Source organism: Crotalus tigris, unplaced genomic scaffold (assembly GCF_016545835.1).
Source record: "Crotalus tigris isolate CLP2741 ecotype Arizona unplaced genomic scaffold, ASM1654583v1 scf7180000021661.140332, whole genome shotgun sequence".
NCBI lineage: Eukaryota > Metazoa > Chordata > Lepidosauria > Squamata > Viperidae > Crotalus > Crotalus tigris.
In genome coordinates this window covers 102,490-120,188 of record NW_024098618.1, presented here as the reverse complement: position 1 = coordinate 120,188, position 17,699 = coordinate 102,490, and the positions used below count along the sequence as shown (strand labels likewise).

At 42.2% G+C, this 17,699-nt stretch overlaps 1 protein-coding gene across 1 annotated transcript in view; it reads left to right on the top strand.

The window, feature by feature from the left end:
- The first annotated feature begins 4,781 nt into the window (after nt 1-4,781).
- LOC120296887 (protein TANC2-like) overlaps nt 4,782-17,699 on the top strand; it is a 97,299-nt gene continuing 84,381 nt past the window's right edge. The window contains exon 1 of the mRNA XM_039318925.1: nt 4,782-8,149. The gene's annotated coding sequence lies outside the window, so the exon portion shown is untranslated. The remainder of the gene's footprint in view (nt 8,150-17,699) is intronic.

Here is a 17,699-nt window from a genome sequence, read left to right as displayed (position 1 = left end):
ATAGGCGGCACTTACTGTCTGTTGCTGTCTTCTCAATTTTGACTTTATATGCATTTGTCCTTAAGGCTTGGTCTTGTGCATCCAGAATTAGTCCCTCGGTCTCTTTCTTCAATTTTCCTGCACTTAGCCATTGCCAGGTTTTGTTACTATCTGTTTTCCCAGCTATTTTTTTTAAAGTACTGGCCATGTAGTGCTTTGTCTTCCCATACCTCTATTCTGTTCTTTATTTGGTCTTTCTCGTAGGCCAGTTTGGTCTCTCTAGTAGTCAGTAAGCCTTCCTGATATACTATTTTCAGTGTATCTTCATCATTGTCCTTCAGATATTCTTCCAAAGCCATTTTTTCTTCTTCAACCATCTTATGTACTTGCATCGTTCCACGCCCACCTATTTGCCTTGGTAGATAGAGTCTGTCAATGTCACTGTGTGGATGAAGGGCATGATTCATTGTCATTATTTTTCTGGTCTTCCTATCCATTACTTTTAGTTCTGCTTGAGTCCAGTCCACTATTCCAGCTGTGTATTTAATGACTGGAATTGCCCAAGTGTTGATTGCCTTCATGGTATTTCCTCCATTGAGTTTGGACTTTAAGATCTTCTTCACTCTCTTGATGTATTCACCTCTAATCTTTTTCTTGACTTCAGTGTGCTTGATGTTGTCAACTTGAAGAATACCCAAGTATTTGTAGTAATCGTCCACATCCAGACTCTTAATGTTGTTTTCGTGGGGCATCTTGATCCCTTCAGTTTTCACTATTTTCCCTGTAAGTGTGGCACATTTGTCCAGGCCAAACTCCATTGCAATATCTTGGCATATATATATGGACAGTGTTGAGCAGCGATTCTATTTCAGATGATGTTTTCCATACAGCTTCAGATCATCCATGCAAAGGAGGTGGGATAGTCTGGCAGACGTTTTTGATGTTTGATAGCCATGTCTTGAGTTATTGTTGACAGAGGAAACAGTGCAATAACAAATAGTAGTGGTAATAATGAATCTCCTTGAAATATTCTCTCTTGATATTAACCTCTCCCAGTCTCTCACTATTGACCTGCAAGTCGTGTCATCTTCCATTGTGCCATCAATCTTTGCACAAATTTTCTGATGTTTCTACTGACTCCTGTTATTTCTAGGCACTTGACTATCCAATCATGGGGTAGAGAGTCAAATGCCTTTTTGTAGTCAATCCATGCCACATTCAGGTTAGTCTTCCTTTTGTTGCAGTTTTCCAAGATCAATTTATCTATTAGGAGTTGATCTTTTGTTCCTCTGCTATTGGGTCGGTTTCCTTTCTGCTCAGGTGGAAAGAGATTGTTTTCAATTAGATGCTGTTGTACTGCATCAGCTACTATACCAGTTAGCAATTTGAAAGTTGTTGGTAAGCAGGTAATTGGCCTGTAATTGCCTGGTGTTGCCCCTTTTGCTGAATTTTTCATTATTAGATAGGTTTTCCCAGTTGTTAGCCACTTTTCAATTTCTCCTCCTTGTAGTATATTGTTAAACTGCTTGGCAATTCACCACTTCCACAACCAGATCAGGGGTCGACACATATTTGTCCTTACGGACAACGTGGCGTCAAAGGCCCACGTGAACCGGCAGGGGGGCACCCGGTCCAGGTCCCTCATGTCCGAGGCCCAGTTGCTGGGCTCCTGGACAGAGTCCAACCTGTCCTCCCTCAGGGCCGAACACATCTCTGGGGAGAAGAACCGGCAGGTGGACTTTCTGAGTTGCTCCACCATAGATTCCCTCGGAGTGGGGTCTACACCCGGATCTTTTCACTGAGATGTCCCGAAGGTTTGGCCAACCGGTCCTCGACCTATTCGCGTCGTCGAGCAATGCCCAGCTCCCGAGATACTTCTCCCACTATTACTCCCCGGAGCGGAGGGGACGGATGCCTTATGAACCCCGTGGCCGGAGGGCCTACTCTACGCCTTCCCTCCCCTCCCACTGATTCCAGCGATCATCTGCAAGCTGATACAGGAGCAAGTGGAGGTGATCCTTGTGGCCCCTTACTGGCCTCGGGGACCCTGGTTTGCCGACATGGTGAATCTCTCCCACTCTTCCCCATGGAAGATTCCCCCGGATCGCATGTCCCTGCACTAGGAGGTCCTACAACATCCGGACTCTCAGTGGTTATAGTTAGCCGCCTGGCACTTGAGCGCAGAATCATAGGAGTCATTCTCACCAAGGGCGATTTCCATGATTCAGGCCTCTCGCAGGCTGGCAACCAATCGCATTTATGACGCTACATGGAAGAACTTTTGCAATTGGTGTGCAGGGCAGCAACTGGACATTTCAGAATTGACAATCCTTCGGATCATTGACTACCTTCTTGATGGCCTAGATAGAGGCCTGGCCCCTGCGACCATCTGTAGACAGGTGGCGGCCCTATCCACCCTACTCACCTGTGCCAACTCGATTCCTTTGGCTTATCATCCCAGAATACACGCCTTTCTCAAGGGCGCCAGCAACACCAAGCCACCCATGGTACACAGGTACCCGTCTTGGGAGTTGCCCCGAGTTCTACGCGCACTCACTAGACCGCCTTTTGAGCCGGTCACTACTATAGCTTTGAGGTCCTTATCCCACAAGCTAACCTTCCTGATTGCTATCACATTAGCCAGGTGCATTTCTGAGCTGGCAGTTCTATCGATCAGGGATGATCTTTGTATTTTCCACCGGGACCAGGTGGTTCTTCAGCTGGATCTCACATTCGTGCCCAAAGTCAATTCGCTCTTCCATAGAGCCCAGGAAATTATTTTGCCAGATTTCTGTCCCAATCCTTCCCATGACTTGGAGCGGCAGTGGCACAAACTGGACGTCCGCAGGGTGCTATGATGATACATCAAGTGCATGGCGTCTTTTCGCAGGTTGGAAGCCTTCTTCGTCTCCTTCCTCCCATCTTCTATGGGGCAGAAGGTGTCCGCTTCCACCATAGGTAGGTGGATTAGGGCTTGTATCGCGGAAGCATATTAGTCTTCTTCACTTCCAGCTCCAAGTGATATCACAGCTCACTCCACTCGCAGCGCTGCGACCTCTGCAGCATGGGCCACTCAGGCATCCATTGAGGAGATGTGCAGGGCTGCGACATGGTCTTCTCCCTCCCCATTTGTACGCCATTATAAGATTGACAGCTTTGCTTCTGTGGACGCCTCCTTTGGTAGGGTCCTTCAGCAAGTGGTTTCCGGGGACGTGGAGCCGGCCTCGTCTGTTTCCCACCCATTGGGACAGTGAGGCTTTGGTATGTCCCATTGGTGGATTCTCCATCTCCTATGCTGGAGAAGGGGCATTATCTTACCTGAATGCCTTTTCTCAGTATGGAGATGGGGAATCCACACCCACCCTTAAGGTCAGTTAGGCTGGAATTAGGGGTTTGAGAGCCAGCACCTAGTCCTAGCATTAGCCGCTTTCGCCCTTGTCAAGACTGGGATCCCCTAGCAACAGGGGGCATGTCAAGCTTGGCTAACTTGGTCTCAAGAGCAGGCAGACAGAGAAAACCCGTTGGTGGATTCCCCATCTCCGTGCTGAGAAAAGGTGTTTACGTAAGACAACGCCCCTTTTCTGGCAATCTTTCTATATATTTTGCTGCAACTTGTGCTGCAGTTCTAAACCTATATAGAATTGGGAAACATGCAATTCCAGGACATTTACAACATAGTTTTAAATAAGTAGTTTAAACCTCAGCAAAATCAAACTCCATCTCTCCCTGTCACTCTTTGTCCAGTGAGCTGGCAAGGAAAGGAAAGGAAAATAGAATAAGAATGGTATGTATCAGGAAGAGAAAAGAAGTGAAAAGAAATTACAGATAAACCATTTGTTTAGTGACCACTCAACATTCAACAGCACTGAAAAAAGTGAGTTATGACTATTTTTCACACTTATGAGGCAAAATGCACTTAACAACAGTCTTGCATAGCAATAGAAATGTTGGGCTCATTTGTGGTCATAAGTTGAGGACTACTTAGGAGCAGTGGTGGCATAGTGGTTAAAATGCAGTATTACAGGCTAATTCTGGTAATTCTGCTGATTGTCAGGGACTTGATTCTCACCGGCTCAAAGTTGACACAACCTCATTCTTCCAAAGTCATTAAAATGAGGACCCAGATTGTTGAGAGCAATATGCTGACTCTGTAAACCGCTTAAAGAGGGCTGTAAAGCACTGTGAAGCGGTATATACGTCTAAGTGCTATTGCTTATTGCTACTTATATTTTGTCCACCTTAGGTCTTGTGCTGCTAAGGGTTGTGCAGTCACAAGTCTATATGCGTTTTGTGATGTGGAATTTGGATTAGGTAATATACTTATAGTCAGGTAGGATTAGCACCAAGACATGATGGTATTAACATCACAAAAATTAGATTTTCTAGAGAGGTGGGCCAGCTGCCAAATGGAATGGCTGCTCTGAATAAGTGCGCTGACTTCACAGCCACTTCTCCGTGCCCGGTAAGTTTTTTAAAGCCCCCAATCCCTTGGAGAGAGATTGGAAGAGGAGGCGCCCAGCAAAGCATTTTCGGACAGCGGTCTGAACTGTAAAAGCAGGAAAGCCTCGGAGAAGCCGAGAAGGAGAAGGAAAAGGAATTGGCCCATAATGGTGGCTGTGAAAAAATGACAGCTGTCAGCTGGACAAAGATAGCTGTGATTTAGCGGGACAATGATACAATGAGCCTGGTGATGTGAGTACTCGGCGATCCTTTCTAATTGATTCAGAGCATTAAATCATTCCGGAGAATTTCAAAGAAGGAAAGAAGAGAAAAGAAGCCCCAGAGCGAAAGGGGTAAAACTACCTCCCCTATGTGATAGTCTACCTTACTGATTGCGTTAATCCCTACAATGTCAAGAGATCAACTGTAAAATTTGGACTGTGTTGTCAATGAATTGAATACTTGCTATAATATTTGAATGAATCAACTGTTATGCTATTATTATATATAACTATTTAGTTAAATTAGATTTATAGTGGTATATGAGCATTTGAAAGTGATAAATACTCTAGCCTGTTAATTATTGTTTATTAAAGCACTAGTTTTAGAAATTTGATATTGTGTTAGTAATAGAAAGTATTAATGATTATAATACTAGAAGGATAACAAATCTTACAGGAGTGGTGAAAGAAAAGATAAAGATTGTATATAAGTGGGAGGGCTGGTGGATGTTACTCTGAAAAATGACAAGCATCCCCAACTTAACAAGAGTTGGGATTGGAAGAAAGCAGATAATTCAAACAGCCTCAGCAGATCTAAGCCCAACAGGGCAAAGCTCAATAGAAGAAATGATGCCAAGGGAAAGAGCAGGCTCACTTAAAGATCTACAATCAATGTTACAATCTATGTAAGAGGTCATGTTGAGAAACCATGAAGACTTGAAAAAAGAGATAGGCAAAATAAGGAATGACACCGGAGAACTTAAAGAGAAGATGGGAGCAATGGATGGGAAATTTGAATGCTTCCAACAACAAATACTGAAAAATGAGCAAAAACTATTAAAAATGGAAGATAGAATAAATAAGGAGGAAAGTAGATGAAATGAATGAAAGACTCTTACAAGCAAATAAAGAATTGGAAAAAACTGTCATTTTGCTAGAGACAGAAAAAGCAGATCACTATCTACATTTTCAGAACGTGAAGGAAGAGAAAGGGGAGGATCTCCCAGAAATGATAACTGAACTGTTAGCGAGAGCCTTAGGAATCGAGAAAGAAGACATGGCAAATGAGATAGATGAAATATATAGAATACACACAAATTATGCAAGAAGAAACAACTTATCCAAGGAAGTGCATATCTAATTTGTCAAGAATTCAGTTAGAGATGAGATCTTGCACAGAGATGTTCCAATAGAATATAAAGGAAAACAACTAACAGTTCTTAATCAGGTCTCCAGGAGAATAAGAGATCTTAGAAGACTTTATCAACATATCACATCAAAACTAATAAGACGGAATATTAATTTTAGGTGGTTGATGCTGGAAGGGATCCTGGTGACTTGGCAAGAAAAAAAGGCACAGGCTGGATATGATAAATAAAGCAGAAGAATTCTCTCAGCAATATCTAAGTAATGAAGATGAATTAGAAGAAAGAGAACTAAGAGAAGAAGAGATTACAGAGAGATATAGTAGAAAGGCACGAGAAATACAAAGCAAAGAACCGGAAACTAGGAGAAAAGAACAAATGAATGATGGCAACAATGATGAAAGTAGACATAAAGAATTTAAAGAAGATAGGCCGACGAGAACAACCAGATCAAAATATAGGCAGTAATGTGGAAGAACTAACAGTATTATCATTAAATGTAAATGGCTTAAATTCCCCAGCCAAAAGAAATAAAATTTTGAATAGGCTCAGTAAGAAAAAATTAGATATAATAATTTTAAAAGAAACTCACATCAAGAATCAGCACCAAGACCTATTAAACCACCCCAAGCTAGGAATTAAATTTGTATCTCTCTCTCACAGCAGAAAAAAGGAAGAATAGTGATATATGTCAAGGTAATTACATATAAAAACATTCTTGATGAGACTGGAGAATTGAAAACAAGAGGGGAACTATTAGAAGATGGCATAGAGTTGGAATGGTGGGCATACTTGCAAATACAGTCACGATATAGAAAAGATAAAAAAAAAAAACCTGGGATTAAACTAGAATATACAGAACTAGACAAAATTCTGCTAGGAACTGAAGACAAAATGATAAAAAAGATTTACCAATATTTATTAGAACAAAGTATGCCAGCAGAACAGGTAAAAGATACAATGTTAACTTGGAATAAAAACTTCGGCTATAATATCGAGTTAGATTATTGGCAACTACTATGGGACAGGAATAGGAGATTAACATTAGCTACTACTTACAAAGAAAATTTATACAAGATGTTTTATAGGTGGCACCTCTCCCCTACAAGGCTAGCAAAAATAGGCAAAAAATCTTCACCATTATGTTGAAAATGTAAGAAAATACCAGGGACTTACTATCATATGTGATGGGAATGCTCAGAAGCTCGAAAACTTTGGCACTTGATAAAAAATTGGTTAGAAGAGATACTATCATTAAAAACTGAAATAAAAACCAGAACTCTTTTTATTAGGGATCACTATGGATAAATTTATATTTAATTCTGCACATTTTAACTGCAGCAAGATTAACATATGCTCAAAATTGGAAAAGAAAAAAAACGCCCCCTGAAGAAGAAATACTGAACAAAATTCTATCCTGTGCGGAAATGGACAGACTGACATTAGAACTCAAATATAAAACAGAAACAGAGTACTTTGAAATTTGGAATAAAGTGTATAATTGGTTGGATTTAAAGAGGTATGCTGGGACAAAGGCTGATGATTAAGTAGATAACTAGAAATTCTTATTTTAATATTTGTTATATCAGATAGAACTAAAAGTTATTTAACTAGGATGTACTTTATTAAAAGAATGTGCACTGTGTAACAATGTAATAACTTAATGTAAGGTAATATTAATAGTATTGTTTAAACAGGGAAGTTGTATCATGTCCAATGTGTCTTTTTTGTCTTTAATTGTATTATGTTTAATGTGTCTTTTGTGTTTTTTAATTGTATATTCAATAAAATTTTGTAAAAAGAAATTAGATTTTCTAGGTCCCACTGGATCTCAGGGAAGATTCCATTATCTACATCTGAGGAAAATGAGCAGTAAAAAATAGTGTGTGTGTGAGTGCACACATGCATGTGTGTGTGTATACCAATTTGCATAATCAGTGCAAAGAAAATATGGATATGCAAAATGCACCTTTTATGTGTTCTAGCACATACTTACAACCAAAGCTCACTGAACATAATAAATGTGGATAATTCTTTGTTTTGAGAAATTGTGAGAGACATCTGCGGTATTTTAAATTTGTTACTGTAGATCATATCTTTTCTATAAAATAGATAGCTCTTCCTTTAGGCATAAAAATAAAAATAAAAAGTAGAACTGATCTTGGCTTGATACTGTTAACTGATTTTTTATGCTGTTATTATACATTCACATTCATTTATACCCATATCCTCTCTTTCTATTTTTCTCTTAAGCTCCATTAAGGAAAGCCAAATTTGTTGAGAGCCCTCGAATTCCAGAATCTGAGCTTGGCTCACCAGCACTCAATTCAACACCAAAACTGGATCTTGATGCCTACTGTCCTGGTAAGCATGCAGCAGAATGCCTATGCATTCTGAAAGGAGGAGAGCAGGTCTGTTTTATTTCAGCAAGATTTGCCTTTCTTACATGTTTTTAACATGAAACACTGATACTGAAGATAAAGGCAGAACAGTTTTATTTTACTCTTAGCCAGAAAAGAGACTGTAACATGTTTATAATATTAAAAATCCTGATTGTTTCCAAAATAAAGCTCTGAATGTGTGTTTGTATGTTGGTCATTTTACATTATAAACTTATACTTTTGAGCAAATATATTTTAAACCAGTGGTGGCGAACCTATGGCACGGGTGCCAGAGGCGGCACTCAGAGCCCTCTCTGTGGGCACGTGCATCGTTGCCCCAGTTCTAGGCCTTCAGTCGGGTTTTATAAAACCTTTTCGCTTTAGGCCACCGTCGCCATGTGCAAAAAAAGGGGGGGGGGGTTCAATTAGTCAATTTCAACTTCTCGCAGAAAAAAAAAATTCTTGCAAAGTTGGTATTGATTGATTGAACTTTTTAGTCCCACCCAGTCTGCCATTACCACTGCAGCCATGCCCACCCAATTGGCCACACCCAGCCAATTGGCCACACCCAGCCAATGGACCATACCCACCCGGCACCCGACAATGCATAAGTAGGTTTCGGCATACAGTTTGGGCACTCAGTCTCTAAAAGATTCGCCATCACTGTTTTAAACAATTGGTAAAAGAAAGTCAGGAAAAGGGAAGTACAAAAATAAAACAGATCACAAGGTTATGATCTCTGACTGCAGGATCCATGATTGATTTTCCATTCTTTATCCGATATTGTACAATATTGATATTAATAAAGGAGAACATTTGTAGTTCAGGGTTGAAAGGATGGGTCCTTAATGCTCTCTGAGTTTGGCTGTTTTCTTGCAGACATTTCATTACCCAAACTAGGTAACATCAGTTCTAGTAAAGAATGGGGTTGAGAGCAATTTACCAGCACTGATGATATTACTTGGCTTGGGTAATGAAACATCTGCAAGAAAACAATCAAGCTCTCTAATATTGATACTGTAAGTGATTTCAGAAACTGTCTGCAGAATAGGACACACGACGACTGAATTCCTGAAGATTTTTAGGGATTTTGATTATTATCATGTTTAAGTAGCTTAATCATTTAGAATAGAACAGAGCTGGAAGGGACCTTGGAGTTCTTCTAGTCCAGCCCGCTGCTCAAGCAGGAGGACCTATACCATCTCAGACAGATGATTGTCCAGTCTTTTTTTAAAAACTTCCAGTAATGGAGCACCTATGATTTTTGAAGGCACTGGTTGATTGTCCTCACTGTCAGGAAGTTTCTCCTTAATTCCAGGTAGCATTTCTCCGCTTCAGTCTCTGAACTATAGAAATGAGTAGCACTAAAGTCATGATGTTTTTTATAAAAACTTCTCTCTATTTTAATAAATTCAAGCAATTTCTTAGTTTTTTGATTAATTGAGAATTAAAAGAAAAATAACCATGTAATACAAGTAGAAAATGTATGTATTCAGTTAGACACAGGATTAAGGGGAACTTCAGAATTTTGTTATTTTGCTGTCTCAGAATGTGATGAAGCTGCCACTAAATTTTCTTTAATATTCTCTTTACTGTTCTGTAAAAAAATTAACACATTTAATTTTATAATGTCCATAACATATGCTGTTCTGAAGTTCTCATCATTAAAAAATACATGGTGTAAATCAAATGAATAGCAATAAAATAAAATTGCAGCAACACCTTTGCTTTTCTGCAGTAATTCAACTACTGTGAATTTAGAGTACAGCTCTGTCAACAAAGATAATAATCTGTAATGATGGAAATGAAGATTCTCAGAGCTAAGAAAAAAAAATTGTATCCTGACATACTTCTTTGTTAGCTTGTACTAATCATAATTTTCCCTATAACCACAGTTCCAAATGATAGCTTTATCTTGGTGTTTGGAACATGGCTCAAGATCCCAAAACAAACAAACTTACTTAGAATTCCAGCAACAAAGTTTTATTCAAAATAAAGCGTTTGCAAAGGCTTGGTGGACTGAAACACACACAGGAGTTCAACCATACCTTAAAGAGCTGTTTGACACATTTTTATATCCTACCTCCGACGCAGATACCTCCCCTATCACACTCAACACCCCTTCCCTAATCATCCGATAAACTATCCGGACCACCTAAAACCACAGTCCTTCCCATGTTCCAGGAAGCCCCTTTGTCCATATCCTATCTTTTGCTGTCTAATTTTCTGTTAGCACAGCTTCAGCTCCTACAGTTATTTCGATATTTCCTTTGCTTGCAATTTCAGTTAGCTAGCAACTTCTGTTTTTCTTATTTGTCTGTAATTTACTTCTCTGATTTTATGACTTTCAGGCAGCTTCTTCTATCAACCTTCATTAGAAATTTCTGAATAATACTTTATTCCTTTCAATCCACTCTCTCTTTTCTTTATCCTTTCAGAAATTTATAGACAAAAAAACAAAACACTTTGCATATATGGGTTACAGTTTATACTTATATGTTGGTAAGCAAGCCTAAGCTATAGTGAACTCAATTATAAAGAGATTTACATCCACTCTGATAGTTCTTGTTCTACCTTTCTGTGACTTTCCAGTGTTTGACTTTCCTGTTGGTCTTCTTCATCATTATCCCTCAGACACAATCCATTCTATATCCCATGGAATTTGAATAACACTATCTCCCAATATAACTGAATTTAGGTCAGGTTGTGTTTCTGCTGTCTAAATTTCAATTTCTCCTATAATTGGGTATGTGGGCTAAAGAGTCTGTTGATGTCAGACCTTTACATATTTTTAACCAATCCTCCACTATTACTATGTCACATGGTTCTTCACAGGGACAGACTGGTTCACAATCACAACAGTGATAAGAACAACAACATTCAGTGACACAATTACAATCACAGAACCAACATATTATGTATAAGTTTGTAGAATGCAGAGGTCCACAGCTTCTTCTGGAATCATTGGATGGAATAACATAGTCTACCACTCAGATTGAAAAAAACAGAAAGCTGCTACTCCTGCAATGAGAAAAATCACAAACAAACCCAGGCTATCATTTCTTCACCCCACAATGACCACATAAGTTTTTGGTAATTTTTATTCAAAGCAGGTCTTCTCCAGGAATTATTTTTCATTCTTTTGGCTCCACCTTTTTTCTTTCTTTTGAACTGCTGTTTCAGTTGTTAAGAGGATTTGTTAGGGACTACCCCAGGCTGAAGTAAGTTTTTCTTCACACCAGCTTTCTATCAGGACCCAATCACCAGACTGAAACTTGTGGACAACAAACTCCAATGGAGCTGTCTGGGCTAAGTGCTTCCTGAGATAAGACAAAGCAGAAAACAGCCCTAGTATCTAATTCTTTATAAACATGTCATTAGTTTCATATTGTGGAATTTCCCAATTGAGGTAATTTAAAATCAGCTTGAATGCATTGAAATAGCCTCACTATTAGATGTTATAGAACATTTTATCTATTTGTCTTCATATCATACTTATCATATAACCAACCATATATTAACCATAGAAAAGTATCAATTATCCCTCCCCTAGCCATTCCTTTGTCCATATTTACAAACAAATTGCTTAGTAAAGAACCAACAAAAGGAGCACTTACCAAACTCTGCTTGAGTTTGTATGCATACAAATCTTTATTCAAAACAACATAGCTCATTTATAATCCCCAAAATTTTCTCAACTCCTTCATTTTAAACAAGGAAGGGTTGAATTACAATTCCTTCAGTTCTCTTAGGTATTATTTTCTATCAGTGTGTCCTGCACGCAGACATGAAAACATAAAAAAATAAAACAACAACAACAAAAAAGCAACTCCACAAAATAAATAAACAAACAAATAAACAAACAAGCTTAATAAGATATTCTGAGTTACTGAAATAGTTTTGTATCAAACTCTAGTATCAATTCTTTGGTTGATGGATATGTATTCAAATTTTTCTCATATTTCATTTATTTAAAAAATAACCTTATTTCTTACTATAAGAATGGATTTTAAATTTCACATCCACCTCACCTTCCTCAAACCAGATGTCAACGCTGCAAATATTGTATATTCTTGCTTTTGACAATATGCAGAATTGTCTGGTAATTATGGGGTTAATACAGAGCAGAAGGGGGTTTGAAGGTAAAACCCAGGAAAGAAAGAGGAAGAAAATATTTGACCTTCACACTAATTGGATAATGTGAGATATGACGGCTAATTTAGGGAGGGAACATGCTGATAATTTAACTGCTCAGAGGAAGAGAACTTAGACTCTAGCATCCCTCCGTTGTGCCTGTGCCAACATTTTGTAACAATAAAAGACTTTTAGGAAAATAATGCCTGGAAGTTCTTTGAAAAGTTTCATTAGCCGGAACCATAACACCAGAATTCTAAGCAGAAAAAAAAATAGTTAAAAAGATGAGACCCCCCCCTTTTTACTTTCTGTCTCTGTTTCTTAAAGCAACGCAGCCAGTGAAAAACAAAGTCAGGAAAAGAAGAAATTATACAAAAATCTCACCACTAACAAAATAGTTTTCTCTTCTTCACATGCATTTTCCATTTCACTTTTATAGCAACAAAAAAAATCTGCAGTTCTCCAGCAGTATGGCTGTAGAGTCCACTGGATGGTTCTATGACAGCCTTCCCGCCCGACAGACTGGGTAAAAACTTTGGCCACACCCTTCCTTTGGGCGTGACTCCAGTTTTGACTCAGTCTCGAAGCCCGTTAGCAGCTAGAATCTTAGCTCCTGACAAAAATTTTACAATTAGGCCTAAAACCCTCTTCTCTCTCTGCGAAATTTACAATCTAATTAGGAAACTCACAGTGAGTCGTTTTCTCTCAGCCTTTGGCTCGGGGCTCCGAGCAGCCGACAGATCGCCATTCCCTGAGGGCGTCGTTCCGAGGAATGGTGAGAGTATCAAAAAAAAAAAAAACTGAGAGAAACTGCAAGAAGCAGCGGAGGCATTAGGGAGCGCCGGCTGCCCTTTATCTCCCAGATCAGCTGGGGCGCGCAAGATTCGAAGCCCCCAGGGCCAGTTAGAGCCGCGGCGCCCAGGACTAAAAGCAAGGTTGCCAGCAAACAGCAACTCTTCCCTTGGTTAACGGCCGTTTTTTATTTCAACCCGCGGCACGCCAGATCGCCTGGGAAAGCCGCGGTCCGTTCCGGAGGGCTTGTGAGAGGTTTTTTCGCGCCTAACTTCTGCCCCCCCCCAAAGCCTCCTCAGCCGACGGAGCGACCGTTGGAGCCAAACTCGCCATTTTGAACCTCGTGGTTCTCCTTGGCAGTTAGCAGGAAGGCGTGGCCTTCACTTAGACTCCATTTTGGGTGTATTTCTTATAGCCTCCATCTTAGGTGGCTCATATACTTGGAGGTTTTTCACAAGGAGAGAGGGACAGAGAGAGAGAGGAAGAGGTAGAAAGAGCGAAAGAGAGTTTATAAGCACACCCTGTGGATTGTCTTTACAGCCACATATTGGGGAATACATACTCACAACGCCAGCAAACAATTTGTCTTCTAATCCGGGCCATTGCAATCGCCCTTGGTGAAGGAGAGGGTGAAAAATTTGAATTGCTCCACTGTTCTTCAAGGTGACCTTTAGTCACTGCCCCACAGGATCCTTCCATGCAAAGGGACTTGTCTGTCCAGCCATTGTTTTTTCTTTTGTGCAGAATAAGCCTTGTAGGCTTCAATTATCTGCAACCGATCTGCGTACAATTTATTCCCCACTCCAGGTATTGCCTACTCGGGATACCTGGCCACAATGGCAGACAATGTCTCGCATTCAGCTACACAGGGTCCCCAATTGCCCCCCCCCCCACAACAACAAAAACGCAGATCCTCAGAATCTGAGGTGGGGGGGGGAGAAGAAAGCTAAAACAAAGCACCTTACCCAAAGGGGACCATCCAAAACAGCTGAGCGAGAGGCCTCGAGGAGACATTTGGCTCTAGAAAGACAGTTTGCCAGGGCCCAGAAAACCAGTTCCAATGGGATAAGCATGGTTTCCCCTGCCCCATTGGTGGCCCCTACTACAGAACCTACTCCCCAGGAAGTTCTCAGAACTTGGTCTCCTCTGGGGGAAACCGAACAGTTGGATTCCTCCCACTCCTCTTCACCTGCCTCCTCACCAGACCATACTCCCACTGTAGCTGCGTCCATGGACAGAGCTCAGGAGGACATATGGTCTGCCCAATTTCAGGCATTCATGCAGGATGCCTTTTCCCAGTTTATGGCTTCTAAGGGCCAAGTAGCCTTTCAACCATCCCTTAAGGGACGAAACAAGGCTCCAGCTACAAACATTTCTGAAACTTCCTCTCAAATAGGAGAGGGAGAATCACTAGACCTAGACATGACTGACATGCCCCTTTCGGAGGATGAGGGGGCCGTTCCTGAGCAGACGACAAGCTCTGGCCTCTTTGATCTAGCTCTTCTTAAATCACTTTTGATAAAGGCAGTCTCTATGGTCAATTTGACCTCAGTTCAGGAGGAAAATCCTTCCACAAGCAAGGAGGCAAACCCCCTCTTTGCTAAAAAAAGTACCACAGGACAAGTACATTCCTTGTCCTGAGGTTTTTCGCACCTCTGTAGAGGAGCAATGGGTTTCCCTAGCAACACCACCTGCACCTAACAGCATGGAAAAGAAGCTATTCAATGTGTCTCCTTCCTTTTCGGACATGCTAGATGTCCCCACAGTAGATAGTCCCCTGATTTCATTATTCTCTACTTCTGCGATTCCAGGAGACATGGCGGAGGCCTTGAAACCAGAGGAAAAGAAATTTGAGCACTCCCCTCCGTCGTTCCCACATGGCCGCAGCCTGGGCGGCCAAGGCGGCAACATCATCGTCGTTCTTCGCCAGGGCCTGTATTATGTGGCTTCGCGAGCTACAAACCACTGTACCTCCAGATCAGGTCAGAACTCACCAAACTTTGGCCAAGATACTGGCTGCCTCACAATTTATGGCTGACGCCTCACTTCACGCAACCAAGTATGCAGCAAGATCAATTGCGGCCACAGTAGCCTCTCGCAGATTACTGTGGCTCAAAAATTGGAAGACAGACCTAAAGGCCAAGTGGCGTCTATCGACCTCCAAGTACAGTGGGTCACTCTTGTTTGGATCCATTTTGGATCCAATGTAAGTGAGAGTAGAGACAAAAGGAAAATTCTAGTCCACCCATCAAAGAAATTAGACAGGAGAGGTACTCAGGAATTCCGGAGACAGGGTTTCCGTCCAGGCAACTCCTGGGACTGGAGACAGCCCTTTCGATCAGGGCAATCGTGGGACTGGTCTAGAGGCTCACGATCCTTCTATTCAAGACAGGATTGTTCCCAGGATCGCCCAAACATGGGAGCCAGAGGCCAATTCCAATCCAGGCGTCCCTTTAGAGGATCGGGAGGCCGACCCTTTAAACGCTCCAAGTGACGCCATGCAGGACACTCCCATAGGAGGTCGGTTAGGGAATTTCATCGAGGTCTGGGAGCAGACCACTATTGACGCCTGGGTATTGGAAACAATCAGGCATGGCCTGACCTTAGATTTTTGCTCTCCCCCACCAAACCGATTCATCAGATGCCCCATTTCCAGAAAGACGCACAAGGCAAGGTTGGTAACCTCGGCCATTGCACACCTCTTGTCAATTCAGGCCATAGAAAGGGTACCAAAGGAAGAGGAAGGAAGAGATTCTACTCCATCCTCTTTGTGATCCCAAAGACATCAGGAGGGTGGAGAGCGATACTGGACCTAAAAGGCCTGAATTATTATGTAACCTACAGGAGGTTCAAAATGCAGTCCCTAAAATCCATCCTAGCCAGTGTCAGGAAGGGCGACCTCCTATCCTCATTAGATCTCACGGAGGCGTACCTGCATATTCCCATCCATCCCAAATACCGCAAATTCCTCAGATTTACCTACGCACACCGGCATTACCAGTACAGGGCTCTACCCTTCGGACTCTCCTCAGCCCCAAGGGTATTTACCAAAATTCTAGCAGTAATAGCGGCCCATCTCAGGTTGATGCCGGTGCGTGTTCAGTTTTATCTGGACGACATTTTGATTCAGTCCAGCTCGCACGAGCAAGCAAAATTAGACCTTCAGACCACAATCCGCATTCTACAGGATCAGGGATTCTCAGTCAATCTAGAAAAGAGCCATCTCACTCCCACAAGGAAGCTCCTGCATCTGGGAGTGGTGATAGACTCATCCCAGTGCAGGGTATACCTTTCCCAGGAGCGTCGAAGCAGCATCTCGAAGCTGGTTCATCAGCTTCAGAGGGACAAGAGAGTACCTTTGATACAGCTCTCGAAGCTCCTGGGGAAAATGATATCTTGCATGGGCATTGTTCCATGGGCAAGACTCCACTCAAGGGAGTTGCAGTGGTTCCTCCTCCCCTATCAGAGGAGGAACCTCAGTACCTCCAGCAGGAGGGTCTTGGTACCAAATCACTTACTGAGATCACTGAATTGGTGGATATCGCCCATGATGCTCAGGGGAAGCATATTCAGGGAACCGAACAGGGTCACGCTCACGACAGATGCGAGCCTATTTGGATGGGGAGCCCATCTGGGAACTCAGATAGCGCAGGGCCAGTGGAATCAGTCGGACCTCACTCACAGCATCAATTGGCTGTAACTTCGGGCCATTCACCTGGCTCTAAGTCAATTCTCCCACCTAGTAGCGGGAAGGCACGTTCTCGTTCTAACCGACAACGTAGCAGCAAAGGCCCATGTCAACAAGGAGGGAGGAACACGATCCGTGGAACTGATGCAGGAGGCATCAGCTCTGGCTCGGTGGGCGGAAGCAAATTGGGTTCCATCAGAGCGGAACACATCTCAGGGGAGGCAAATCTCCAGGCAGACTCCCTGAGCAGAGCCAAGGTGGATCAGTCGGAATGGCGTCTGGATCGGGCTCTGTTCGAGGAAATTTCCCGGAGGTTCGGGCGACCGCACCTGGACCTATTTGCCACTCCGAAGAACACGCAATTATCCAGGTTCTTCTCCAGATTCCCAACTCCGGGATCAGAGGGAACGGACGCCCTCAGGTGTCAGTGGCCGGCACAACCCCTGTACGCCTTTCCACCACTGCCATTAATACCGGCAACCGTACGCAAGTTGATCCTGGAAGGTGCAGAAGTACTCTTGATTGCTCCACACTGGCCACGGCGTCTGTGGTTTGCTGACCTTGTGGATCTCTCAATATCACCCCCGTGGAAGATTCCCCCGGACCGAGTAAGACTCAGTCAGGGCAAGCTTCTACATCCAGACCCTCAATGGCTACAACTAGCCGCTTGGCATTTGAGCGGCAGAGTTTAGCCATGCAATCCTATTCCTCATGATATCGATCATTCAAGCATCGAGACGACCTTCGACAAACAGGATCTACGACGCTACATGGAGGGGGTTTTGCAGGTGGTGCTCTCTACATCAGCTAGATCCAATTTCGGTGACTATTCCCAATATCTTAGACTACCTATTAGAAGGTCTTAATAAGGGCCTATCAGTCAATACCATTCGTAGACAGGTAGCAGCCCTCTCAACCG